Source organism: Pithys albifrons, chromosome 7, assembly GCF_047495875.1.
Source record: "Pithys albifrons albifrons isolate INPA30051 chromosome 7, PitAlb_v1, whole genome shotgun sequence".
Lineage (NCBI taxonomy): Eukaryota > Metazoa > Chordata > Aves > Passeriformes > Thamnophilidae > Pithys > Pithys albifrons.
Window position 1 is genome coordinate 4,353,458 of NC_092464.1, and position 27,745 is coordinate 4,381,202.

Sequence of the window (27,745 nt, forward strand, 5' to 3'; positions counted from 1 at the left end):
TCTCCTCAGAAAGGCAAGGGAGGAGCTGGAAAGGTTCTCTGGCATTCTTCCTGCAGGCAAGTGTGTCCTTAGCAGTGAGGGACACAAACTGCAAGGAAGGAGAGTAGGGTTGAGAGAGCTGTGAATATCAACACTGCATTTTGCTTAAAATGGGGCATTTGGGGAGATTTGGGTTGGAAGGGACCTTTAAAAGTGATGTAGTCAAAGTACCCATGGGGTGGCTTAGAGCTCCCTCCAAGCTGGCCATGAATATTTCCAGGGATGGGATATCCACCACCTCTCTGCAAAAATCTTCCTCCATTTATCCAGTCTGAATCTTCCCTCTTTTAGTTTAAAGCCATTATCCCTTTTCCTATCACAACAGGTCCTGCTAAAAAGTCTTTCCCCATCTTTCTCCTTGGCCCCCCTGAAGTGAATGAACAGAAGCTGTGAATGCCACTGCAGAACTGCATTTACTTGTCAGGGATATAATGCCTATTGGTACTTTAAAATCTTGGCTTGATCTTAAAGGTCTCTTCTAACCTCGATGATTCCCTGATATTTCTTAAACAAATAACTTACAAAACTTCTTCCCAGTGGCTGTTCCAGGAATGCCTTATAAGATGCCACTGAAGGACAGCATCTTATTGATGACTTGTGAGATAAGTATGACATGACTATAGACACATAAAGAGCAGCTTCTCTGGAGTCACTGAGTTGTTAAGGTTGGAAAAGACCTGTAAGATCATTTAGTCCTACCATTAACCCAACACTGCCACATTCAATGCTTGACCCTGTTCTCAGGTGTCACATACACAGGTTCTTTGAGCGTTTTCCTGGATGGTGATTTTCCCCCTTCCCTGGGCAGACTATTTCAATGCCTGGCCTCATTTTTTGGTGCACCTCCCCTGGTGTAATTCTTCTCATCCTATTGCTTGTCACTTGGGAGCAGAGCCTGATCCCCACCTGGCTACAGTCTCCTTTCAGGGAATTGTAGAGTGATAAGGTCCCCCTGAGCCTCCTGCTCCCCATGTTGAGGAGCACTGGAAGTAAATCAAGCATGAGATTTTTCAGGATGTGAGACACTAGACACAAATTGATTAAAGAAAATTCAATCTAAGAGTAAAATGTCTTCTTTACTGTGAGGGTGATCAAATGCTGGAACAGGTTGTCCAGGGAGATTGTGGAGTTTTCATCTTAGGGATATGCAAAGGCCTGTTAGAAACAGCCCTGGGCAACCTGACCTACTTGATTCTTCTGTGATTGGGTTAATTGGTTTAGAGACCTCCAGAGGTCCTTTCCAATCCCAGATATCCTGGGATTCTTTAATGTTTAATAAAGATAAATCTGGAGCCACAGAAGACCAAAAGGTATATTCATGGAATTATAAAGGCATCACATGATGTGGTTTAGCAGCAAAGAGTAGAAGGATGCACAACCCATTTTTAACTACAAGGTTCTCACAGGTGTTATTTTTCATTCTGACACATTCCATGTCTTGATAAAGCTATTGGAAAGTTGGTTCCAACAATGGACAGAACCCCCCACTATTGGTGGCAATGTTGTTTCTGGATAGAAACCACAGCCTCTCACGGCTCGCAGCCTCCCCCGGCTCACTCACAGCCCTGGTGGCAGCCCCGCCAGCGACAGCTCTGACTCCTGCGGGTCGCTCAGCACTGCGGGCGCTGGTTCCGGGCGCTGCATCTGTAGGTTCTCTGCAGGGGGTTCCGCAGCTCCTCTTTTCCCTGTTCACTGGGGTCTCACAATGGCAAACACACCTCACAACTGTGGATAACCTTAAGAATAGTGTTCACGGTTAAATCCACCCCTCGACTTTATCCACCTACAGGTGGCCTGAGGCACCATGGACCCATTGAGCCAGGAACACCTCCTCCCCATGCCAGTCCAGGTGAGATGCTCCTCATCAGCTCAGCTCCTGGGCACATCAGCATTCACATGATGAGTCCTCGGGGATTCAACTCAAACAGCCATGTCTTGCCACACACGAACAGCTTACATGGGCCTCTCTTTTCTGCAGTGGCTGCATTCACAGCAGGCACCAGTCGAGCTGTTTGAACTCACAAAGACAGTGAAACAGTGAAAATGAGCATTCAGCAGTAAGGGAGAGTTGTTTACATTTTCTGTTCTGGATGTACTTGAACAAGGCACTTATCAATCTATGTTTCTACAACAATCCTCCCGGGAAGCCTGCCAAGATTCTGGGACACCTGCCAAGGTCCTCTGTCGCTTCCAGGTTTCGGCACCATTAACTGTCTTGGTTTGAGATAAGCAACTGCCACCCCCCCAAGCACAGAGAGAAAAGCCTCCCTCCTAACACCAGGGAAAGGGAGGAAAAGAGAGGGGAAAGAAAAAAACACTTCAAACTGCATTTATACTAAATCTACATATATTTTTCACAGAAAGAAAGAGACAATTAGAAGAGAGTACAAATATACACTCACACAAGTCTGCAACAACAAAGTCCCCACTACTTAACGAACACACAAATTCTACTGTCTTAACTATACATTACTTAAGAAAATACTTATTCCCCAGGGAGACAAACTCAAGCAGAAAGAAGAGACCCAGAACAACACAGTTTACTTTCCTGAGATACCCTGTGAGCCAGTGGTGGGCCTGGCCCTCTCCATCCCCCCTGGGACAGCATCGTGTGTCCTCCCAAGAGGAGGGCTGAGAAGCGACTGCCTTAACCACTCCCACACTGGTTCCTACTTCCCTGGAGATGATGCCATAATGTGGTATGGAATACAAAATTACTGGCTAGGAGAGGTCAGCTGTTGGCTCAGCCCAGCTCAAGTCAGCTGACAGCTTCGGCCTAGTCCAAACTTCAGAGCCCAATCTAGGCCCACCTGGGTGAACCCATAACAATTCCACAACATGGTAGTTGAGTTGCAACAGGTTAACAAGCACAGATGGGATTTTTGCTGTACAAATTATTGTGTCCAGAATTGAACTTTCAGCTGCATCTTTTCTGAGCGTTGCCCTGTTACCCTTCTGAACTGAAACAGACAGTAGTCCATTTCTCTCCTTTGCAGTGAAAAAGGTTCTCTCTATCAACCCCCCACTATCCAAGAGGATGGAAATTTCCTGGCAAACAAAAATGCATCGAAATGTCAAAAATTATATTAGTTCTACTAGGACAACAAATACAATTGATGTTGATTTCCTGTATTTGTAGCTGTCTTTTGTTTTCTTCAAAAGCTTATTTGTAGGAAGGAACTGCAATTAAAAAAAAATAAATAAAAAATAACCCAACAAAACAAAAAAAAAAAAAGGAAAAAACCCAAATCAAAAATAACACCACAAAACAAAGCAAAAGAAAAACCAAACACATTGAGATAGTGCCAATTATAAATGATATTTCACAATGTACTGCATCAAACAAATTGTGGCATTGCATTACACCAGAGTGTTTTAAGTGTCAGACATGGATGATTTGGGAAATGATCTGCTGCAAAATTGCTCCAAGACTTTAAAGAATTATTGTAGTGACATTCTAAGCATGACAAGAAAAGCCTATTCACAAACACTCGCATTTTGTCATGTTTGAACAATGATCCATTAATAATGTTTTCATAAAATAGTTTCATGTGCTTTGGGTTAAACACGTGGGAGAGAGAAATAAGAGGTGATTTGTAGCTGTACCTTCAGGTGCTTTCTTGAGTCCCACCATCTTTCTGAACACAGTTGTAAAAGGCAGACACTGATTTTGTAATCCCTTGTATTGGGATGCAGAGACCAAACACATCAACCTCTTAGAATCAGGTCATTATAAGTGAGTTTAAATTCTGCAGCCAAACACTGCAATGCCTAGAGTGCCTTTTGGTTGTATCAATCAGGATATCCATACAATTGTCATATTTTCCTTATGGATTAATTCATCTGCAGGTTTGTAGTATGAATAGCAATGTTTTGTTTATCTATCCTCTAACATCTTCTCTCTTAGTTTCATTCTCAAATGAATTTTAGGCTATAGATCCCTCTCTTTACCCCAAATGAAAGGCAAGTACATGGAAAATGCAGTTTATCAGAGTGGAGTGAACTCCAGAAGAAAGCATTTGAGTGGTTTTCATCCTTCCCAGATGTGAGCCTGTTGTTTGTCATTGTGTTGAGCTGGCAGCTCAAAATGCCAGCCTGATGCTTTGAGGTCAATATCACTGACTGACCAGGTTGTTGTATTTCCAAGCACTGTGATCCCTGTTGGAGGAACAAGCCTTTATTTAAGATCAAAGAATAATTAATATTAAAAAAGACCTCCAAGATCAAGTCCAACATTAACCCAGCACTGCCAGGTCCACCCCAAACCATGTCCCCAAGTGCCACATCCACATGTTTTTTTAACACTTCCAGGGCTGGTGATTCCATCACTTCCCTGGGCAGCCTGTGCCAATGCTTGACAACCCTTCTGGTGGTGAAATCTGGAGGACAACAAGCCTAATAACAACATAGATATGGTGAACTACTGATCAACTAAACAAAATGGTCATGTTCATGAAAACAAAAATAAATAGCTCTGAAATTTCCAGGAAAAAGACCCCTATTTACACTCTTTTCCATGTAAAACTGGTGCAATTCCTTCAGAATCAGTGTTGTTTGTCCAGATGGTCACCTTTCCTTTTGTAAGTGCATATATTACCAAGAAACCTTGACTAGAGGATGGAAAACAATGACAGTAAAAATTCCAGGAAACACTTCAGTGTCATGAAAAAAAAAAATCCCACTGTGCATCTGGACAAAACCAAGACTTTTCACAGATTTTACACTGAAAGCCAAAAGGAAAAGATCCATCTGAGAAAAGCCATTAATGTGGTGGTTGCAACACCTACCTCGAAGAACCAAAGGGAATTTAGGAACTAAGACAAGAGTTTTCCAAAAGTCAATGATTCTCCCTTGGTCACTTCTTCTTCTCAAGGTTATAGAGGAAGTCCACGGGAGAAACTGGAACTGGTCCCCAGATCATTTTGCTGTTATCAGCCCCCCTACAAAAAACAATCTCTTTTGCCAGGAACTTGCCAGCTTTTCATTTCAATATGGGGCTGTGTGCAAGAATTTGTCTGGACTCACCTCCCTGAGCCCTCATTTCTCTGAGTTTCCCTGCATAGACTAAAGTTCTGTCTCTTCACTCTGTAAAGAAAATGGGTGCAAGATCCTGTTCAATGGGCTGAACTACCCATCCAATGTACCAAATATGAACTGACACTTTTTTTGAGACTGTGTGATTTAAAAAACAGAGCAGTTGTTACTGAACCTGCAACTTCAAGGTTCATAAATCGTCATTGGCCAAAACTTGCTTTCTGACTCGTGACTTGTCGTGATTTATACCCTGATGTATGGAGTTTGTCACACAAGGATTTTCTAGAGAGAAATTGGAGATGTGAGAAAAGTTGAAATGCGACATTTGGAACCAATCAAGAGCATTTAGATAAATTCCTCTGACTGACCACTTGGTTAGTTGATTAAAAAAAAATCAACAAAACAACAAACCCACCAATATTTTCCAGAGAAAACAGTCCTTATTCAGAGTGGTTTCAGCTGGAAATGTCTGGCAAGCTCCATTCACCACTGCTCTATTGTTAAAACACAGCAGAGTCATCCAACTCTCACATGAGCACCTCCTCATCCTGTGATGAGATGCAGCCACCCACAGTTGAATCTCACACTGGGAGTGCACAAACACATGGAAAACACTTTGCAAATGTGAAAGTGGGCACAGGTGTCTAAATTCTCAGTCTTACAGACTGCTAATCCTCTTTCTTCCCATGCAGCAGGACTAATGGTTCACTGTTGGGTTAGACCCGGATTTTATCAAGTGGCAGAAATACTATAAAGGGTGGATTGATGAGGACACAGAGGTTGGGAGGCCTGAGGTTGCTGTGGATCCAAGCAGGCTGAGAGCAACTTATGAAGATTCTACCCAGTTCACCTCTGTCCTAGTTTAGCAGGAGGAAGCAGTTAACACTGTGTGGGGGTGATCAAAGCTGTGTATTCTACCCCCTCTATTCATTCCCCAAGGACAATGGACCATTAGCAGCAGCTGCCCAGGGAGTCATTAGCACCTTCACACTCATCCTGAGGGGGTGTGGCTGCTAATGGGCCATCAACAGTTCAACAATACCCCCTGGCTCCCAGAGTTAATCACCCATTGTGTGAGTCCCCACCCAGGGGGAGGGACTGGGTGCTCCCTGAGGGTACCTAAGTGGTGGGTAAGAAGACCTCGGGAACTTCTTGTTGGATCCAGGGGAGCAGCAGGACCTCGACAGGAGGAGACTACCACTCTTGACCAGACTAAAACTGCCACTCTTGACCAGACCACAGCCCTCGCCTGCACCAACAGGTTTTTTACTTCCTTTTGCTTTGGACTTGGGGGAACCACGTGGGTCTCAGCACAAGGGCAAACAAACCCCTGTGGGTTTGTGACCCAGAACACTGGGTTATGCTACTGGGTTTTGTGAGTTGAAAGCAATTTCCCTCTGTGTCAGTGTATTTATTGTAGTGTTATTAAATTTTAGCCTCTGACTTATAATCTCTCTCGTGGTGAGTTCATTTCCCCTGCTGGTTCACCTTTAAACCAGCACAACCTCCTAAATTGATGTTTCCCCTGTTAATGGTGTTGGTCATCATGTCAACCCATAATATTTCCCTTTAGCAACCCTATCCTGGTTCTTCTTCCCACAGACCCTCAGGGCTTTTTCCCACTAACCTTTCCCTCATTGGCTCAGATTTGGTGCAATGCCCCGCTCTCCCATATATGGTTCTGTTTATGCCACGTTCTCCCATTGGTTCCTTTCTTGACTCCGCATTTGCATACCCCTCTGTTATGGGTTTGGCCAGGTGGGCCTAAATTTAGGTTTTAAAGTTCAGCTAGGCCTGGGCTTGTCAGCTGATTTAAGCTGGGCTGAGCTAGCTAACAGCTGACTTCTTCTAGCCAATAATATTGTATTCCATACCATACTACATCATCTCAAAGGGAGTTAAATCCAGGGTGTGGGAGTGGCTTGGTCAGTTCCATCATGGCTGAAGTAGAAGAAGGACTGCTGCAGCTCTTCTACTGTTGCTAGGCCCCTGCTCCTGTTGCCGCTACTTGCCTTTCGTTTGAATTCAGGGAAGTAGAAATATTTTGTTGTTATACATTCCCTTTCTTGCAGGGATGTCTTTTAGAGTAGTTATAGATTTAGAGTAATGGGCTTTGTATTAACTGGGGAGTGGGTAGTTATCCCTTGTTATATATAACTTGTGTAAGTGTGTGTTATATTGTAGTTTTCTCTTAATTTTCTCTGTTCTGTATAAATACATATAGTTAGTTTCAGCATGAACCTGGTTTGAAGGGGTTTTTTTTCCCCTCCCTCTTCTCTTTCCCTTGGCTGGTTGGGGGGAGGAGGAACCCTTTTCACTCTGTCCTGGACAGTTGGCGTCTTGCCAGCTCAACCCAAGACACCCTCAGCCAATCAGATGTTTGCTCCCTCCCATTTTTCCAGAAAGTTCGACCCTGACCCTATATAAGTCCCGCATTCACCAATAAAATTGGCTTCTCTCGTGGACACCTGGCTCTGAGTGTGGTCCTTTCCGGGGGGCTGTGCCAGGCTGGGTGCAGGAAGAGCTGACCCTGGCTTTGAGAGGTGCCTAAAAGGGCTGATATCACTTCAAGCCTATGGCCACGATACCTCTCGGAGCCAAAGACCTGCGTTTCAACTCCAGGAGCAACTTCATCCACCGATAGTTCACCTTCAAATCCACTATTTAAAAATCTGCATGAACCTTCCACATATAGTGTGTATGTATTTCCCTCCATCCACCTAACCCTGATTCATTTGCTCACCTTTCTAAAAAGACTATTTTATTCACGTGCCCTTTGAGTGTCAGATGTCCCATGAGATGAATGGCAAGACCAATTAAGAGAACTCACATTCCATTCAGATGTTTCCTCTCTTTCCTTGGTTACTTGTTTGTCTGGTGGTGATTAAGGGCACAGTTCCACTCATTAGTGAAGTGTGTTTAATGGTAATCTCGGTGACTGACAACAGCACTGCAGTGGGACTGACTGTTCCACAAATCCCTAAAAACATGCCAAACAAAGCTCTTTGAACACCGTGTCTCCAGGCATGGTGTAAATGCTTCCCCTCCCCTGCCTGCCTGACTCATGACCAACGTGAGGGATGCAACAAGACAGTGCCTGTCAAACACAGGAACATTATGCCCCACAATTTCAATTAAAACTGCCTTAAACTCAGAGGTGCCAGGATAGGTTTACTTGGGCTTTGGGTGACAAAAAAGTTAGAAATTATACTCAGGATGCTGCAATACTGAGGTATTATTCTAATTTTCCACATTGGGGACCTGCTGTGGCAGATGCTGTACAGAGATGTGAAGAATAACTGTCCTCACCATAAAGACATTTTAAGATGTAACAGATGGGTGAAATAAAAGAAGGTTGGAGATGGCACTGGGAGGAATGATTTGCAAAATTAATGGGATCTCTAACACAGAAGAGGGAGATGAACATGTTTTAAACCGGCTTGAAAAGGTAATCAAAACTTACCATTAACCTACTTCTTATTAGGCAGCTGTGAGATGGAGAAATGTTGCTGAAATAGAAATCTGTGTGTGCCCATTTCTTTGTGGGAAGGGGATGGCTCAGTTTTACAAAGGAATACAGGACATGGAATCATGTTTTATCTGTCTGTATTTTAATCTATATTCACCTAATAATGGCCAATTTCAAATTCAACAAAGTATCTGTATCTCAAATACATAAACCCCCCACATATAAAAGGCCAGCACACAGTGCAGGAATTGCAAGTAGCCCCCTTGTAAATTCTTTTGTGCCAGTGGTGAAGATAGACAATTTCTATAGCTAGGTGGCCAGCCAGCACTGTCTTCTGCCTTTCTGCTCAAAAGGTTCAATATGTGGTGCTTGAGAGTCAAGGACATGATTAAATCAGTGAGGGAGCTTAGGAAGGCAGAAGACATGGCAGGGTATTGCTCTAGAGATGAGGGACTTGAAAGATGGAGTATTATAATAGGTGTGAGAAGGTAGAGAGGATTCTTGAGTTTGGTAAGACTACAGAGATCGATCTGGAGTGAACTCCAGGGAATCTGAGGGTCCTACATTCCAACATGCACTGCCATGGGTGACCAGAACCCTTGGTCTGCTTCTCAGTTTGGACGATATCTTCAAATCTTGTGCCCTTTTGAAAGTCCTAATGGAAAAAAGATCGGTAGTGATTCAAGTCTGAGTTGCCTTGAAAACATCATTTTTTTTCTTAGAGGGGGAGTTATCCAGCACACTGTTTCTGTCCTGAATCCATTCCATTCCAAAGGCCTCTTGTGTCCTGGTCATTAAGAACATTCAGAAAAAGCATTCCCATTACTTTTCCACAGCATAATATACAGATCTCTACAGAAAATATTCCCAGGTAATTGTGTCAACACCGTAAGTTTCGAGTGTTATTTTCCAAGGTTAGCAGGTTTCAGCTTCTCTAAGCTGTGAGACTCATGAATTTCCTGTTAAAAACTGTTCAGCAGTGTAACAGCTCTTGCTCTCAGGAAGCATTTCTTGACCTTATATTACATTTTTGTATTCATTCTTACACCTTGTCCTTTTAGAGAAATGAATTGTCTTACCAGTGAGGAGAGAAAGCAGCTGGTCCATTGCCACCCTCCCAAATCAAGACGATTAAACCCAAATCTTTTGTGATAAGATGACAGCAAACCTACAAATAACTCTACAGAGGTTCAAGACCAGCTGCAGTGTCTCTTGATTAAATGGGGAGCTGGATATCTCTGGACTTAGGGGGGCAAACCTGGTGAAAATTTATCACATGAGTGTTTCTGGTCCAACCTCCCACTCCAAGGGGGTTCAAAGTTTGAAGTGAGAGCAAAACATAAAGCACAATGGTCTTCTCTGAGGCACAAAGTGGGATTCTTGGGTTTGTCCTGTGCAGGGCCAGGACCTGGACACAGTGATCCTGATAAGTCCCTCCTAACCAGGATATTCCATGATTCTATGACTCTTCCAGTGAGCTGTTGCAGAACAATCTGTTCCACTCCAAAATACACACACTGGGGAGAGAACAATGTAGGTAATAATTAGAACAGAGAGTGTTGACTGAATTCCCTGAGCTGATATCCTGTAACAGACACTTCCATGGACTCTGTTTCTCTCTGTTTCCAGCCCTCAGGACTTCTAATCCTCTGTGTTTTTTCTAAGACAGTTAAAAACCAGAATCCAGTTGGGCTGGTCCATGCAAACAATGGGACTGTTATTTGCATGCATTTCATGTCCACCTCTTCTTCCCACTCCATTTGATTTTGGGTGTGGAGACCTATCACTGATTTCAATACAAAGAGCATCTGTCTCTTAATTTAAAACAACTCAGTTTTTTAATTACTTACAGGGTTTCTCGTGTTACCAGGAGGAGAATAGACAGAATGAAAAGATCCTTGTCACTGCTCAAGGACAGTTTTATTGGTGAAACTATCTGGAAAGTTACTTAAATTTCTACAAAACTGATGATAACATTTCCAAAGTTTAGCTCCTATAATAACAAAGGTGACTACACTGTTTGTCACTAAAAGAGAATTGCATGTGTTAAGCAACTAAAGGACTTCCTTATTTTTAGAAATTAATATTTTTAAGTGTTGCTATGGAAGCAGCTTTGAATGTGATCAGGATGGGATAATACAGGACTTAAAATACACTTGCAGAAAATTGCCTGCTCATTGCTTGAGCATCCTAAAGGTCTCAGGAAATAAAGCAGACAACATAAACTAGAAACACAAGTGGACACGTTGCATAACTCCAGTCAGGTGAAATGGATCCTGAGATCTGAAGTGATGAGGTACAGCCTTGAATCCACAGCATGCACTGCAGGATGTAAAATATCATTTCTAGATGGAACTCAACCTTATTCAGTAAAAATCTTCCTGTGGAGCAAGACATTTCCTGCAGAACAGCAGACGCATTGAAATTCAAATTTGTACAATAGTGGGTTTTAATCTCCTGCTCTAGAAATAAACAGTTTATCTGCCCAGTTATTCTTTCAGCAAGCTCCTCCCAGCTGAGTGAACAAAGAGCAAGCTCTCTGTCCAAAGCTTAAGAACTTCAGGGAATACACACTGGGGCAGAAATGTCCCACATTCTGGAATTTGGGTGCATCTCTCCAAATCAGGCTCATTATCTTTCTATTAAATGATAAAGCATTTGTAGGTAATTCCCCACCAGGCTGAACCTATTTCACCAGTCAATATACCCTGGTGAGACTCCACCTGCAGAGCTGCATCCAGTTCTGGGGCCCCCAACAGAGGAAGGACATGGACCTGTTGGAGTGAGTCCAGAGGAGGAAAACAAAGATGCTTCAAGGACTGGAGCCCCTTTGCTCCGGAGCCAGGCTGGGAGAGCTGGGGGTGTTCACCCTGGAGAAGAGAAGGCTCCAGGGAGAGCCCCTTCCAGTGCCTAAAGCAGCTCCAGGAGAGCTGGAGAGGGACCTGGGGCAAGACCATCAAATGATGGGACAAGGGGTAATGACTTCACACTGACAGGAGGTAGGTTTAGATTTGATATTAGGAAGAAAATCTTCCCTGTGAAGATGGTGAGGCCCTGGCACAGGTTGGGCAGAGAAGCTGTGGCTGCCTCATCCCTGGAAGTGTCCAAGGCCAGGTTGGACAGGGCTTGGAGCAACCTGGGCTGGTGTAAGGTGTCCCTACCCATGGCAGGAGGTGGAACAAGATGATCTTGAATGTCTCTTCCAAACCAAACCATTCTGTGATTTTATTACACGTCAGCAGCATCTGTGAAGAAACATTGTGAGGAGTGGAATCCTTGCAGCTTCCACCAGAAACAAAGTGTGGTGCATGGAAAACAAACTGCTTCACGTTCTGCCTGGGAAAAGCCCACCACAAGGCCAGTTATCTGCTCAAATGTGACAAAGCACTGGGGGTTGGGTTGTTTCTCCTTTTCCCACTAAGCCTCAGCCCCTGGGATGGAACTCCCCAGACAGAAAGGAGAAAATGGAGAAGTCATTGTACTGGTTCCTCCAGCTCAGAAATTTCAGCTTGGGACAAGATGCAAAAGTTGCTGAGACTTTTGTATGTTTGCAAATCCTTTCATAGTGGCTCCTTTAAGGAAACTTGGAAGGCTGGATTGAGGAAAAGTTTCAATCACTTATGTAGGCTTTTTTCAAAATTTATTTCATAGGAGCATAATTTGTCCCATACTTGAAGAAGAGGAAAGAATAGGAAAAAAAAAAGTTGATTCTGCTGTGATTTTAATCTTGTGAGGTTATTGAAAATTGAATGAAATGGCAGAATTTGCTTTTATTTTTTTTAATTATTCACTAATTTAAAAAAAAAAAAGTTATTCAAAACCAGTTATTCAGTATCCCAGTACTGATTGGCAGGGAAATAAAACAAGGCACAGAGTAGTGCTGAGCTAAGGGATTGCAGTTCCAGTAAGAACACACATTAATGTGTGTCTGTACGTTTTGCTTGCACTTGATGCACTACAATCATCTTTACAGTTGACAGCAGTGACACTTGTGAGTTCAGTCAGCAAAGGATCCAATGGAGAAAAGGGAATTTGTCAGTGTATTAAGGCCCAGATGAACTTCCAGGAAGCAGCTGCAGCCTCCAACTTCCAAGAAACCTTGATAATTGGAGTATTTCCAGTAAATATTTCTAGCTCCTGAAGGTTCATTAAAAAATTGGAGTAGTTTCTTAGAGCAGCACACCTGGCCTAACACCTGCTCTGTTCATGGCTGGGAACTTCACAGCAGTGTGTAAAAACAAAGGAGAAAACAAACAAACGGGAGAAGACTGACTGGAATTGAGTGTAAAATACTAAATTTAGTGGCAAATACTTTCTTTGAGCAGAGAAGTAACTGATAATTCAGAGTAAGATTCCCTTGGATGGTCAGGTCACCTAAATTTAAGGCTGCAGATTAATGAACCTCTCTGTGCCTCTCAGTGCATTGGATGTTTATTCAAATGAGTTTTAATCAATTAAACTAAATGGTGACTGGAAAACACACATTTCCAGGGACAAAACTGTGAATTCAGCACCTTTCTTGAGGTCCTGGGAAGGGCAAGTCAACAGCATCACTTCAGGTGGTTGGATCTAACAGGTAATATAGTAAATCCATTAACAGTGTGCAGAAACTCTTCAGGACATCAACTGATTCCTACTCTGTGTTGGTTTGGGATCTGGTGTTTTAAGATCTTTCTCTAGATCTGATTAGAAAGAACCAAAAGATAATGATGGCACTAATGCCTTTATGTCCTTATCATCAACATCCTTAAACCACTCCTGGGTTATCACTTTGTCTACACCTCTATCTAAATGTTCTCCAAGCCTGAGAGCAGGAATGAATCTGCCATCTATAAAAATGGAAATGTCAAAAAGATTTTCTCCGGAACAGGCAATAAGAATTATCCGTATATTTTTGATCCTATCAAATATTAAAAGACATAACTGTATTTCTCATTACCCAGGAAGCACCTGAAGTGTTTCACAGCATGATGTTGACAAAATGTAGAAACTATAGGAAGGAAGAGATGAAAGGGAAAAAAGAAATGAGGTACAGAAAGGAATGGCTGACAAGGTAACACAGCCTGCTTTTCCAAACAATGAATGCAAGGCAATGTGAGGAAACAGTCTAATATTTGAGGATTTTAGAATTAGACAGCAAATTATGGCTAAGTAAAGAAAAACTCTCTATTGCCAGACATGTGGGTGCACATGTGCTAAAGCTCCATCCATCTCTGAGTGTTGTGAGTATCTCTTGGCCTTCCATGAACTCTCCCCAGCTTGTCAGCTTTTAATGCCTTTTGCTCTACAAGCTTTGAGAAGCAGGAGCATCAAACATTCCTTTAAGCTTTGCTCAGTAGTGCTGCTGTGGTTTATAGGCAGAGCAAGATTTGGGTTCAGAGCCTGGGCCATCCAACACTTTGCAGCATTGGAGTGAGCTAATCCAGCTGGTGATTGCAGGATTTTAAAAGCAGGTTATGCAAATCTGCCAGGAATCACTTCAGTAGTTGTTCAACTCCTTGTGGCCTTCTATGCCTTACCTGGAAGGAAAAAACAAAATAACAATTTTGGGTTGCTGCAGACAGATGTTTTCCTCTTTCCCATATTAGAACAGGTGTGTCGCCATCAAGGTTGGGTTCTTTTTGCTTTTGTATGAATTCAAACACAAGATGAAATCCACACAAAATCCTCTTCATGCATCTACTCCACTTGAAATCACCTTTAAGCAACAAATCCCTGCTGCTACTCACTCAAAAGTGGGGTCCCTTGTACACTGCTTTGGAAATGCAGCATAATTTGATTCATTGTCACCTGAGTCCCCAACACCTACAGAACAATTATTGTGCAGGACAAAAAGGAGGAAAAAATATCTAAACAGCCCATAGTAGTTCAGAGCTTCCCTTGGCTCCAGTTTGATTGGGACATAATAGTGATAAATGCTATAAATTAAAAACCACAGTTATCCAGATTGAAAAAAGTGAAAAAATGCAACCCAATTCCCAGAATGATTCTTTATCCCAGCATTTGTCCTTATTTGTGTAAATTCAGTTAAGATGTGGGGGATTTTTCAGCCTGCATACCCTAATTGCTTCATTCTTCATTCATATCTCTTTACTCAAGGATTGGTAACAAAATTGGAGACCTCAGGATGCCCAGGGACGTGGTTTCATTGGGGACCTGGCAATGGTGGGTTAAAGGTTGGACTAGATGATCTTAGAGATGTTTTCCCAACCTTAATGACTCTGTGATTCCATCTGTCCTCTTTGAAGTTTTTGTTAATCTGTCCTTTTACAGTTGCATTTGTAGTTAAAAAAAAAAAAAAAGAAAAGAAAAGAAAATGAAAAGAAAGGAGGAACAAAAATCTGAAGAGAAAAACAGATATTCCTAAGGGGAGCTTTGGTCTGTTTGGGGGAAATACTGAAATACTGTTACATCTCATCGTGTCATACCTGTAGAGGATATTAAATAGCAGCTGTTGCAGAACAAAGTAATTTATTTTTATTTATTACTGTTCATTTTTGGCTTAATTTCCCTCTTCTCTTACTCCCTGCAGAGCATGTTATAGGAATGCTCTGTGAGATGTGTACATATAATTTAGGACCTGAAACCCTCAAGATAATGCCCTGCCCAGTGCTCAGTGTGTGCCCAGCACACACAGAGTGGGCTGTTAAGTGTTTTCAGAGGTGACAAAATCTTCAATAGGTGACAATTGCTTCGTATAAAGTCTCCTTTGTGTCAGTGAATTTTTCAGGTTATCTTGGACGTTTCTTCAGCATGATAAAGGTCATTACAGCAATGGTGAACTATTCCATATTTAAAAAAATCCAAACAAAAAACAAAGAAACCAACCCCAACCCAAACAAACAAGAAGACAAACCCTCCACAATAACAACAACAACAAAATAAAACAAAACAAAACCCAAACAAACAAACAAAAGAAAATAAAAATATTAAAAATGAGACAATGCAGAGATTTTGTTTGTTTGCTTCTGGATTTAATTGATTTTACAGAGGTTTTACCTGTGGGCCTCAGCCCCTCCTTTTACCTGCTTTCATAAATTTCTACAAAACCAATATTTAGTTTTTGTGTCACTTTCTAAACTCCCTGCCATCCAAACTTCTCCTTTCTTCTTCCCTCATCTCAAAACCCAACTTGGTCCTTGGTGTTCTTCTACTGTTCTTTCTCTGGGTTTATTCCATGATTCCAGCTTTGACTTTGTGTAGCTTTTCCACTCTGTTTCTTCCTCCTCAACTGTGCAAGAATTTTCCCTTTTATTAAATTTTCTTTTTCTTAAAAAGTTATTAAAAAACCAACTCCCAGGATCCAAGTTTGTTTCCATTACTGTGTCCCCTTCCATTGTCTGCAGCTGCCCTCTGGAGTTCATCTCCCAAATTCCCTTTTAGCCTCTCTCAGCACTTTTCCTTCCTTGCTCATCTCTGACACCACTCTCACGATCATCTCTCATGTTTCCCTGCCCAAAATTCAGAATATACATGTTATTCCCTCCCTTTTGATCTGCTGCCCATCTGCACCAGAACTTCTGAGACTTTTCAAATTTTTCCTCCATGAATAAGATCCATGATATTTTTTTTCCTGTCCTCTAATTTCTTTGGGCACTTCTCACACCTTTCAGAGAACCTTCATTCCTTCTTTCTCCACCAGTTATGGTGGTTAAAGCCTCATTTTACCTGGTCACTCAGGGTGTCCAGGCAGATTCCTGAGCTTTGCAGTCTGGATATCTGTATCCCAGGAATCCCAAATCCTTCCTATTTCTCTGTTTTCTCAGGAAATCTTGTCTGATGCTTCAAACCAGAAGGGCTGCAGTAGAGTCTTTTCACTGATTTATCAACACAGTTTTCTTTGTCAGCCACTAAATAAATGTAACTCTCCACTGATCCATCAATCCATTGGAACAGAGATCACCTTCACAATTCTCTCTTCTTTACCACACAAAAACCCCCCAGCCAGTGGGTTCTGTGCTCAAAACAGTGTCCAATGTTCCACCCTTGATTCCTTCTGCTCTCTGTTTATCCATCTAATTCCAGCTTTACTTTCATGGCTTTGAGTTTGTTGAAGGTTCCCTCGGTAAGAGAGATTTTCTCCTATATTTTTCCCTCAACTTGATTTCACACCTCACTCTTCCTCTCAGCAATCTCTAGAAAAACTTGTCACCTGGGGACATGAATAGGGAAGGTCATGTCCACCCATTTATCATTTCAGATCTACTTCTCAGACAAAAATCTGTTACTTAATTTTTCACATATTAACTGGGTTGATGAAGAAGAAAAAAAGAAATAACTCTGGCCTTGGAGATGTTCAGTGATCTTGGACTTTCTACACAGAATTAGAAGGTATCAGATCCATTTTTTCACCTAAAATTACTATGCAATTTTTAGCATTTTCTTTCTGTTTTGGCCTGTTACAAATGTCATGGCAATGAGGTTTTTTCAGCTACTCAATGGCTGTTCATCCTATACTGATCTATCATTAAAGCTTCCTAAATACCTCTTGATTGCTCAAGTATTCCCAGTTATATGCCAGATAGCTAAAAATAAGTGATATGCCCACTGAAATCTCCTTTTATCTCCATACTTGTTTCCTTATCTCTCTGTTCATGAACTGATATTACAGATACTTCTTTTTCCTTCCCTCATCTACTCCCAAAAAAGACATATTTGCTACATTATAGCTATTGAATGTTTTACAGGCTGGGGTTTTTTTTTAATTGTAGAGCACCTCCATGGCAGAGACTCATCATAAGCACTAAAGTTTTTAACATTTTACTGCAATAACAAGAAATTTTCTTGTTGTCAGACAGTTTGAATCCTTTGAGTTCAGGTGCAAGGCTGTGACATCAGCACAGAATTTTACACATCATCTCTGATGTCAGTCACCATTTGATAACCTGAGTGGATCACTCTGCAAATCTGAAAGCTCATTTGTGACTCTGTGACAAGGATGAGATGAATACTGTGCTTGAAAACAAGGCCTGTTTTTTCTTTCATTACGATTTTTAATATTCCTTTATTTTAAAAGGTGTTTATGACTGTCCCTAAAACTCTTCCTCACTTGTTATTTTTAAATTAATTTGATGTACTTGTAAAAATATTGACCCAAATCTGGCAGGAATCAACATAAATACCACAGTGAGTTTTAGATTGAGCCCTTCTTTCAATATTGGCTAAATGAGTTCTATAATCAATATGCTAAAAACACAAACATGGATGAAACTGATTCTAGTGCTGTGACTCAGATGATGCAGGAATAGAAGCTAATTTTCTTTACTCAATTACTTCCAAGTAGCAATAATTATTAGGAATCTACCCAATTAGTGTATCAATGCTGCATGGAAAACCTTCAGGCCATCACATGTGATGCAACTGCTGCTGGCAAGTCAGGCTGCATTGCCATTACTTATGTTCAGCCTGCATTGCTGTTGAGTATTTTCAGGCTGCTTTTTGCCTATTTTCAGGCTGCATTTTGCCTATTTTCAGGCTGCATTGCCATTGTTTATTCTCAGGCTGCATTGCCATTGCTTATTTTCAGGCTGCATTTTGCCTATTTTCAGGCTGCATTGCCATTATTTATTTTCAGGCTGCATTGCCATTCCTTATTTTCAGGCTGCATTTTGTCTATTTTCAGCCTGCATTGCCATTGCTTATTTTCAGGCTGCATTGCCATTCCTTATTTTCAGTCTGCATTTTGTCTATTTTCAGGCTGCATTGCCTTGCTTATTTTCAGGCTGCATTGCCATTATTTATTTCCAGGCTGCATTGCCATTATTTGTTTTCAGGCTGCATTGCCATTATTTATTTTCAGGCTGCATTGCCATTCCTTATTTTCAGGCTGCATTGCCATAATTTATTTTCAGACTGCATTGCTATTCCTTATTTTCAGGCTGCATTTTGCCTATTTTCAGGCTGCATTACCATACCTTATTTTCAGGCTGCATTGCCATTTCTTATTTTCAGGCTGCATTGCCATTGCTTATTTTCAGGCTGCTTTTTGCCTATTTTCAGGCTGCATTTTGCCTATTTTCAGGCTGCATTGCCATTATTTATTTTCAGGCTGCATTTTGCCTATTTTCAGGCTGCATTGCCATTGCTTATTTCCAGGCTGCATTACCATTGCTTATTTTCAGGCTGCATTGCCATTTCTTATTTTCAGGCTGCATTGCCATTGCTTATTTTCAGGCTGCATTTTGCCTATTTTCAGGCTGCATTGCCATTGCTTATTTTCAGGCTGCATTGCCATTATTTATTTTCAGGCTGCATTTTGCCTATTTTCAGGCTGCATTGCCATTATTTATTTTCAGGCTGCATTGCCATTATTTATTTTCAGGCTGCATTTTGCCTATTTTCAGGCTGCATTGCCATTATTTATTTTCAGGCTGCATTTTGCCTATTTTCAGGCTGCATTGCCATTTCTTATTTTCAGGCTGCATTGCCATTGCTTATTTTCAGGCTGCTTTTTGCCTATTTTCAGGCTGCATTTTGCCTATTTTCAGGCTGCATTGCCATTCCTTATTTTCAGGCAGCATTTTGCCTATTTTCAGGCTGCATTGCCATTATTTATTTCCAGGCTGTCTTATTTCTCCCTGGCAGCACAAAAGGTGTTTTGCAGAAGCCCTTGCAGAGCTGGCAGGTTCATTATTCCCTGCAAGTCCGTGCTGGAGGAGGGATGCCCACCCTGCAAGCAGCAGCAAGGGGCCAGGGCACGCTCTGTGCCAGTGGACTGCCAACATTAGCCCTGGAACACACAAGCTGCGTTTCCCATTTGTGCTCACCAGGTGCTAACCCCCCACTTTTGTCCCTTGCACAGTGACTGGCTTTGCTGTGACTGCCTTTCCTTCAGGTATGTCACAGAATTGTGCTTTAAATGCTGTTGATTTTATCTTTTTTTTTCCACATTGAAGTCTTAACTACTATGGTACTACTCTTTAAATTCCATTCTTCTCCTGAAATGCCTCATTGCTGCTGTTTATTTTAATCTCAGCTTTTACAAGCTGCTCAGCCTGAATGTCATTGCTATGCAGGAGTTTAAAGCCAGACAAAAATGCAGGTTTATTTATTGGAACTCTGCACCTCTGCAAAACAGGAAAACTTTTTGCTTTGTTCCCAGGGGCAACATAAGATTTCAGAGAAGGTGACAATAACAGGAGAGAAGATATAAATTCACTGTGCTTCTAAATGTTCTTGGACAAATATCAAATGTAGACTATCTAGCTATAATAAAAAAGCAGGATTAATTCTATGCTATAAACATGTACTTCTTTGCAAAATAGTGTCAGTCAATGAGTCTTTTTGTGAAATGCAGCCTGATGGGGTTCAAGAAGTGTGTGGACAACACTCTCAGGCCCATGGTGTGACCCTTGGGGTGTCCTGTGCAGGGCCAGGTGTTGGACTTGATGAATCTTGTGGGTCCTTTCCAACTCAGGATCTTCTATTGCCCTCTGATTCTATGATTCTAGTGAGTTGTGAGTTACTCCCTACTTCCCACCTGGTAGTAACACCACCCTGAAATCCATCTTTCATCTTCTGACTCTCAGATCTGGTCAGGAAATAGAGGGTATTTTACTGTTGAACATGTAAATAACATAAAGAAAAGAGAAGAAAAAAAAATCTTTAAATGGGTTCAGTATCAAAATCTTCCTTTGTGAGGAATCCCCTGTGAGGGCTCATGAGTTGTTGATTCACTCCCCAATACAAGGAATGTCAAATTAGGTATTTCTTATTCTAAAAAATGTATCTATCTCAAGAAATATGTAAACTTGGAGGAAGAAAGATTTCAGTGAGCTTGCACCCTGCTCCCAAATGTCCCAGTCAGTGCTGATGGTCCCACAAGATGATTTTGTTCACCCAGTGTGGGTTTCATGACCTACAAACTGTAAATCCAACACACCCTGAACACATTTTCTGAGAGTGTCATTGCTCATGGAGAGGAGAGTGGGAGGGTAATGGGAACAAAAGTGCCACTGCACCTTCCAAACTCTTCCTTGGTGTCCCCAAACTTGTGGGGCATCGCTGAACTTTGATAGCAGGGACTGGCTCTGGCTTGGGGGGAATGACTTTAACAGAGATTTGGACAGGGAATGCTTAACTGTAAAATCATTCAGGCAATCATTTCACAACAAAACATAAGCTCTCACTCAATCTTTAAAAGCTGAGAAATCAATAATATCAGCACAAATTAAGGCCAGAGTTACAGCTCTGCTTCTTTATCTTTGTTCACTAGTGTGTGGTAACAATATCTGCAATTCTTCTGGTTCAGTGAAGAAAAGAGCCCCAACTTCCACTGAAGTTTTTCTCATTAATCTCTATGCAAGCATAAAAATGGTCTTAATTTAAGATCTGAGGCTCAAGAACTTGTTTAAATATGGTTGGATAATGTTTTGCTTAAAGAGGCTGTGATTTGACCATGACATGGAAATACCAGCATAGTCTAAAGAGATAGATCTTAATGGAAAAATAAGGTACTTTTAAAATTCCTATATGATATACATGAATAACTTATTCCCATGGCAAGGAAATAGTCCATGAAAGGAATGCAGAATTAATGCAACTTATTTCTAGAGCTGTAACTCTAAATTAATTTCGTTTCAGTTAAAGGGGAATTTTACACTTTTTTCCTCCCATTTCACCGAAGCTCCAGTTCTTAAATGAGTTGATGTCTATAATAAGACTTTGAAATTATTTTAATGATTTAAGGTTGTATTCAAACAGTGACTGCTGGAATTTCACTGTGAAGTGGGCACTGCCTGCTGCAGTTGTGGGATGAGGTGGAAGGAGAAGATCAAAGCTAAGCTTTAATTATTTTTAGGAATGCTCTTTGTGCATATTTTCCCCTGGCCTTTGAAGAAAAGCAGCAAGGAGTGATTTCAAGAGCCTGAATTTCTGCTGCTCTTGTTAGTTTGCTAAATAGTAATAATTCAGCAGAAAAATCAGAACTTGCCATTTACCCTTTCAGCTTCTTCACAAAATTAAGGTGGCCAGAAATCCAGATGAGATTCAAAAAGTTCTAATTTGAGTAATTTTTCCTGCAACGGTGATAACAAAAGTCTGGTCTGGGAACATCAAAAACTTCAATGTCTACCTGGAGAATTCCAATGCCCATTGCCATGATGGGCTGAGCTGTGCCAGGGAAGCAGAGATTTCATTCAGCTGCAGCCACAGCTATTAGTTGTCCTGTTTGCAGAAGCAGTAAATTCACTAATGGTTTACATTTATTTATAAAATACTGGAGTGCTGCCCTGACTTTCTTTCTTATCACCAGTTACAGGGGCAGGTGGGAAGGCTGTGTTGGCATCTAAGAAAAGAAGCAAATTGGTTTTCTTGCATCACAAAGTGCATGAAAAAAAGAGAAAGATATTTTGAAAATAAATATATACACTTACTGGAGCACTGGATATAGGGTTTAGATTAAAAGTGCTCTTAAAGGAAAGAGAGAATTAGGCACACAAAGTTGAAAGTAATATGATATAATTTTATTTTTTTTAATATAAGAAACACTAAGCTGTTAAAAGCTGGATTCACAATCAAAAAAGTACTGCCTTTCCCCATTTCTTATAATTCCACATGGAAAATTACCTGGAGAAAAGTCAAACCCAAAATTTCAATGTCTTAAACATGTGGAGACAGATGGTTGCATTTTCTTGCCTAGAACAGTGGCTGTAAAAATAAAAGGATGGTTCAAACTGAAAAGCACAAAGGCTCAAACTCAGGCAGTTCTGCACTACATTTAAACAGGGTCTGGTTTCTGTGTAGGGGTGAGGATGATGGTGACAATTTTATTGCTCAGAATCTCTGATTGAATCAAAACAAGCAAAAAGAGAATTCATTATAAACAGCTTTCATCAGGACAAATCAAGAGATGAAGGTGGGATACAGCTTGGTCAGAGTTAGGACTAAATTACTACCTCTTGATGAAACCCTGCATATTTATACCATTTTCTAAATGGATTAAGCCTTCTCTGCAGCATTTACTTCCCCTGACTTTGGGGATCTGCAACAAAGTCCAGACTGTTTTACAGCATTTTACCTAATGATTCATCCAGCATATTTCAATATGAGCTTTTGCAGGGTTGAATCAGGCCATGAGTCTCAGGGACTCTGTCAATTAGATCTGCAAAGGGAGCCTGTGGTGAATACCTTGGAAAATTAAATCAACTGTCCATCCTAAGGGGCTGGAATGTGATTGCCACCAAAATTATTTATTTGAATATTCATTCAGCCTTGTGTTTTGGAAATTCCCTCCCTAACTCCACAAGGAACCTCTTTCCAGTTATTTATGAGGAACTGGTGTCGGAAGAACAGACCAGTTGCTGCAATGCCTCGTTCCTTCGGGGTGTGAGCAGCGAGGGACACGTGGGCCAGCAGTTGTTCCCTTGGAGCTGGAACTCCTGGCTTTTGGGAGGGAAAGGGCTGTCAGCAGGTCAAGGGACACAATCCTTCCCCTCTGCTCAGCACCAGTGAGGACATCCCTGGAGTCTTATGTTGAGTTCTGGGCTCCTCAGACCAAGAAACGCTTGGACTTGCTAGAGAGAGACTGGTCAAGGGTCACAAAGGTGATGAAAGTACTGGAGTATCTCTCCTGTGAGGAAAGAAAGCAAGCTGGGACTGTTAAGCCTGGAGAAGGGAAGGCTGAGGAGGGATTTATTGATGTATATAAACACCTGAAGGGAGGGTGCAAAGAGGATGGATCCAGGCTCTTTTCAGTGGTGCCAGGACCATGGCACAAACTGAGACACAGGAGGTTCCATCTGAACATCAGGAAACACTTTTTCACCCTGAGAGTGATGGGACACTGGAACAGGTTGCCCAGGGAGGCTGTGGAGTCTCCCCCTCTAAAGATGGGTTAAAACTGTCTGGACACAGCACTGGGCAATGGGCTCAAAGTGATCATGTTTGAGCAGGGAGGTTGGAGCAGATGACCTCTGGAGGTCCTTTGCAAGGTCAACCATTATTCTGTTATTATATAATAGAAGAACAATGTGAAACCAGCTAAATTCCCTCTTAATGGTCAGATACCAATTTAAACCCAGATGTGTCAAGTAGGTGAACAAACTGACCTCACACAAGAAGTGAAGGCAGTAAAATACACCAAATCAGCAAACTCTGAGCCTCTCCAAAATTGGTGATCAAGGCATAATGGCAAGTGGGGACTGAAAGAGAAGCTTGGCAGAGCAGGTGGACTCAGATGGCACATGAACAAATCACTCCAAGGTGCTCCACCAACCATGAGACATAACACAGAGCATGTTGCAAAGTGCCCAGGGGTCATGGTGGCACTGCTGAAAGCTGGGAGTAGTTTTTGTTCATAGAAAAGGCAGTAAAGCCCAAAGGGGAGACAAACATTCCTCAGTTCACAGCCTCAGCTTCAGCACTTTGCTTCTTTATCTTTTCTTGTTACTCTGGAGTTCTCTTTCCACGGAAAAGCAAAACAAAGGAATCTCATGGCTGTACTAAGACTGTTGAAAGCACAGCCACTCTTGGATCAAGGTCTTCACCACTGTCCCTTTTCCAGGCTCCACACAGCCTGGGCACCACATCCCAACCATTACTCCATGCCTGGGACCAATGCACTCATGTTTAGCCTCACTTCATCTCTACTGAGGAAAGTCAATACTTATTAAGAATTAAGGATAATTTTTTTTTCCCCAGGGAACAATTCTCCCACATTTTAAAGATTTCATCAGAAAATAATATAGATTTTTGTTGGCTTGTTTGGCTCTAAAACTCTCTGTATCCCCTTGTCTTAGTTCAAACAAATGTCTTCTACCACTGCTCACTACTTCTTTCTTTCCAAAGTCAATAAGCAAAAAGAAATCATCATAGATCATTTTGAATTATTAAAAGTAATCTGAATTTCCAGCTCTTGTCCATGAACGGCACAGCACCAGATTTACAAATGTACATTTGCCCAGACAGAGGCTACACCCTGAGCTGATAATGCCCTTTGCAAGGCTTGATTTACCTTCTGTTTGTTGGTGTGAAGATTTAAATACATGACAAATGAATTACTGAAAATACACAATGTCATAGTCTGATAAATGGAAATATATCCATTGTTTTGAGGATTTTTATGTTGATCTGAATCTTACTGAAATAAATCAAAGGATTTCAAGTTATTTGTTAGTTTTGTTTCAGGAAAAAGACCTATAAAACCCTTTTATAAATGCACTCTTGGGTTTTGCTTCACAAACTGGCTGACACACATGAAAGGCTGCATTTGTTAACATCTAATTACAGCACATCAAGGTTAATGGAACATTTTTGAGAACTAATCCATAATTCTGCTTGTGTCTTATAAAACTGTTTCATAAAAGCCTGGAGTAATCTTATCATATAAATAAAAGAGAAATGACAATTTCTGAAGGGCATTAAAAGAAGAAAAAAAAATAAAAAGGAAAAAAGGGTAATAGGAATGGATAATTGATAATGTTTGGAGAAATGATGGACGGTATGTGGAATACCCAGCAACAGTTTTATTAGAAATAAAAGTTGTTTCAATCTCTATTAAAATGATAAAAGGGATTTTTTTTGTCACCTCTACAGGACAGCTGGATGTCTGAGGGTCTGTACTAGTGCTTCATTTCACCTTTGCAGCTCTTGATGGCAAAGATTCCACCTGTTCCTTCTCAGCAAGGAATTTATTTGGAGAGACTTCCATGTTTTGCTGGAGCAGGAAACAGAGTCTGGCCAGAGGATGGGACATGGCACTGCTCAGGGCACTGGGGCACTGCCACCACTGCTGGCTTTGTACGTGCCAGGAGAGAGCTGTGTGGAGGGGAAGCAGGTGGGACATGAACAGTGCTGCACCTCCTGCAGAGGACACATTTCAAGTGAAGGAGACCTTCTCCAGTTAATTAATCTGGGAATGTAGCCTTGCACACTCTTGGAATAAAATGAGCACAGTCTCAGTGTGTCTAGAAGGGAAAATGGAAAGGAAAACAGACCAGAGGGCTTGTGTGTGTGTTTAACTAGATGCCTTCCTCTCAGTGAGATGTCTGAAATCTGGTTTAATTTCAAGTTTGCTCATATTAAACCACTGAGGAGGCTCAATCAGATTTTCTCAGTCGTGCCAGTGCTTAAGTGAAAAGTGAAAACTGCCAGAATGCTCCTGTTGCTGTTTGTTTCTAATGGAGAGTGAGGAAGCACCATCTGCTTTTTACTATTTTCAGGCATTGCTTAATGGTGAAAAAGCTTTGTCAGCACAAGGATCTTGAAGGATGAGGGATGGGGTTGCTGGAGCTGTGCCAAGGTTGTCTTCTTCCGAAAAAATCAGGATCTTCTGCATCAACAAATCAAGCACTTGGAGACATAAAATTGCCTGTCAGAGTATTCAACCTCCTCTAAAACACACTCATTTGGCCACTAAGTGTTGTCTGTGAGAAACCAGGAAAAAGCACATGGTTTCTAAGGTGGAGGCTGATATCAAATTTATTATGGGATGCACATTTACTGGAAGAACATTTTTGTCTCTTCTGTGTTGACATTCCCCCAGTCAGCTGTTGTCAGCTGTGTCTGTGTTAATGCTCTGCACCAGAACCTGAGCCCCAGACAAACCACATGCTCTCACCATGACTGTGCTCTCAAATTCTCTGGGCCCTCAGGGAGGGTGACTGTGCTCAAAGTGTGTGCTGGTAGAGTCCCTGCACTGGTCTAGCCACAAAACTGGGCCAGAAAGTCCCAAATGATGCCGGCCCACAGGGTAGCAAAGACAGTTGTAGCAATTTAGCAGTGTCCAACCTGGATTTCAGTGCTTGGGTGATCCCCCTGACAGCTTTGATTTGCCAGTATGAGTGTGCTTGTACTGCTCATTCTCTGTAATTGCACTTTTTATATGAAAAACTTCCATTTCCACTTAAAGCGAATTTCCATGCTGGTGCCCAAGCCCATGATCTTCATCTGTGGTACCACTCATTGTCTTTGCATTATTCATTAACCCTTCCTCAGGGTATTCAACCATCTGGGGTGAGTCTCCAGTACCAAACATGCTTCTGGAAAATGCACCTTCAGGAACACCTAATTTAGTGCAGCAAAATATTTAGTGAAGCTCTTAATTCCTGATTGCTCCGAGGCTGCTCCGTGAATAGCACAACTCCATTTGCTAATTCTCTTTCCACAGTAACCAATTCCAATCAACCCTTGTCTTGGTTTGAGATAAGCAACTGCCAACCCCCCCAAGCACAGAGAGAAAAGCCTCCCTCCTAACACCAGGGAAAGGGAGGAAAAGAGAGGGGAAAGAAAAAACCACTTCAAACCACGTTTATACTAAATCTACATATAATTTTCACAGAAAGAAAGAGACAATTAGAAGAGAGTACAAATATACACTCACACAAGTCTACAACAGACACTCACACAAGTCTGCAACAACAAGTTCCCCACCTCAACTTCTTAATGAACACACAAATTCTACTGTCCTAACTACACATTACTTAAGAAGAAGCTTATTCCCCAGGGAGACAAACCCAAGCAGAAAGGAGAGACCCAGAACAACACATTTTACTTTCCTGAGGTACCCTGTGAGCCAGTGGTGGGCCTGGTCCTCTCCATCCCCCCTGGGACAGCATCGTGAGTCCTCCCAAGAGGAGGGCTGAGAAGCAACTGCCTTAACCACTCCCACACTGGTTCCTGCTTCCCTGGAGATGGTGTCATAATGTGGTATGGAATACAAAATTACTGGCTACAAGAGGTCAGCTGTCAGCTCAGCCCAGCTCAAGTCAGCTGACAGCTTCGGCCTAATCCAAACTTCAGAGCCCAAATTTAGGCCCACCTGGGTGAACCCATAACAACCCTTTACTTAGTTCATTGATTGCCTGTAATTCTCCCAACAACAGCTGCTCTCGAGATGTCTCTGTGAGAATCTGCCCTTCTCATTTTTCCTAGCAGAGAAGTCACATGTGAGTTTTTCTTCACTCCAGTCAGGACCCTCTGGAGCCACACACTGTGCCTTTGCCATTCACACTGTTCTCAGGACCTGCTGATGGAAATTAATGATTCTTTTTCACAGTAATCACCTCCAAAGAATATGAATGCACAATTTCCCTCATAGACACCTTTTCTCCCTATTTTCTGTTGGCATTCAATGCCTTGATGCCTGTGGGGTTTTTGATTTTTTGATTTTTTCATTTTTATAGATTTTAGAAGTACTTGTAACTGTAGCAAAATGTAGATTAAGCATGTTAATATTTCTGGCAGCTTAAGTTCATTGTTTAGGTC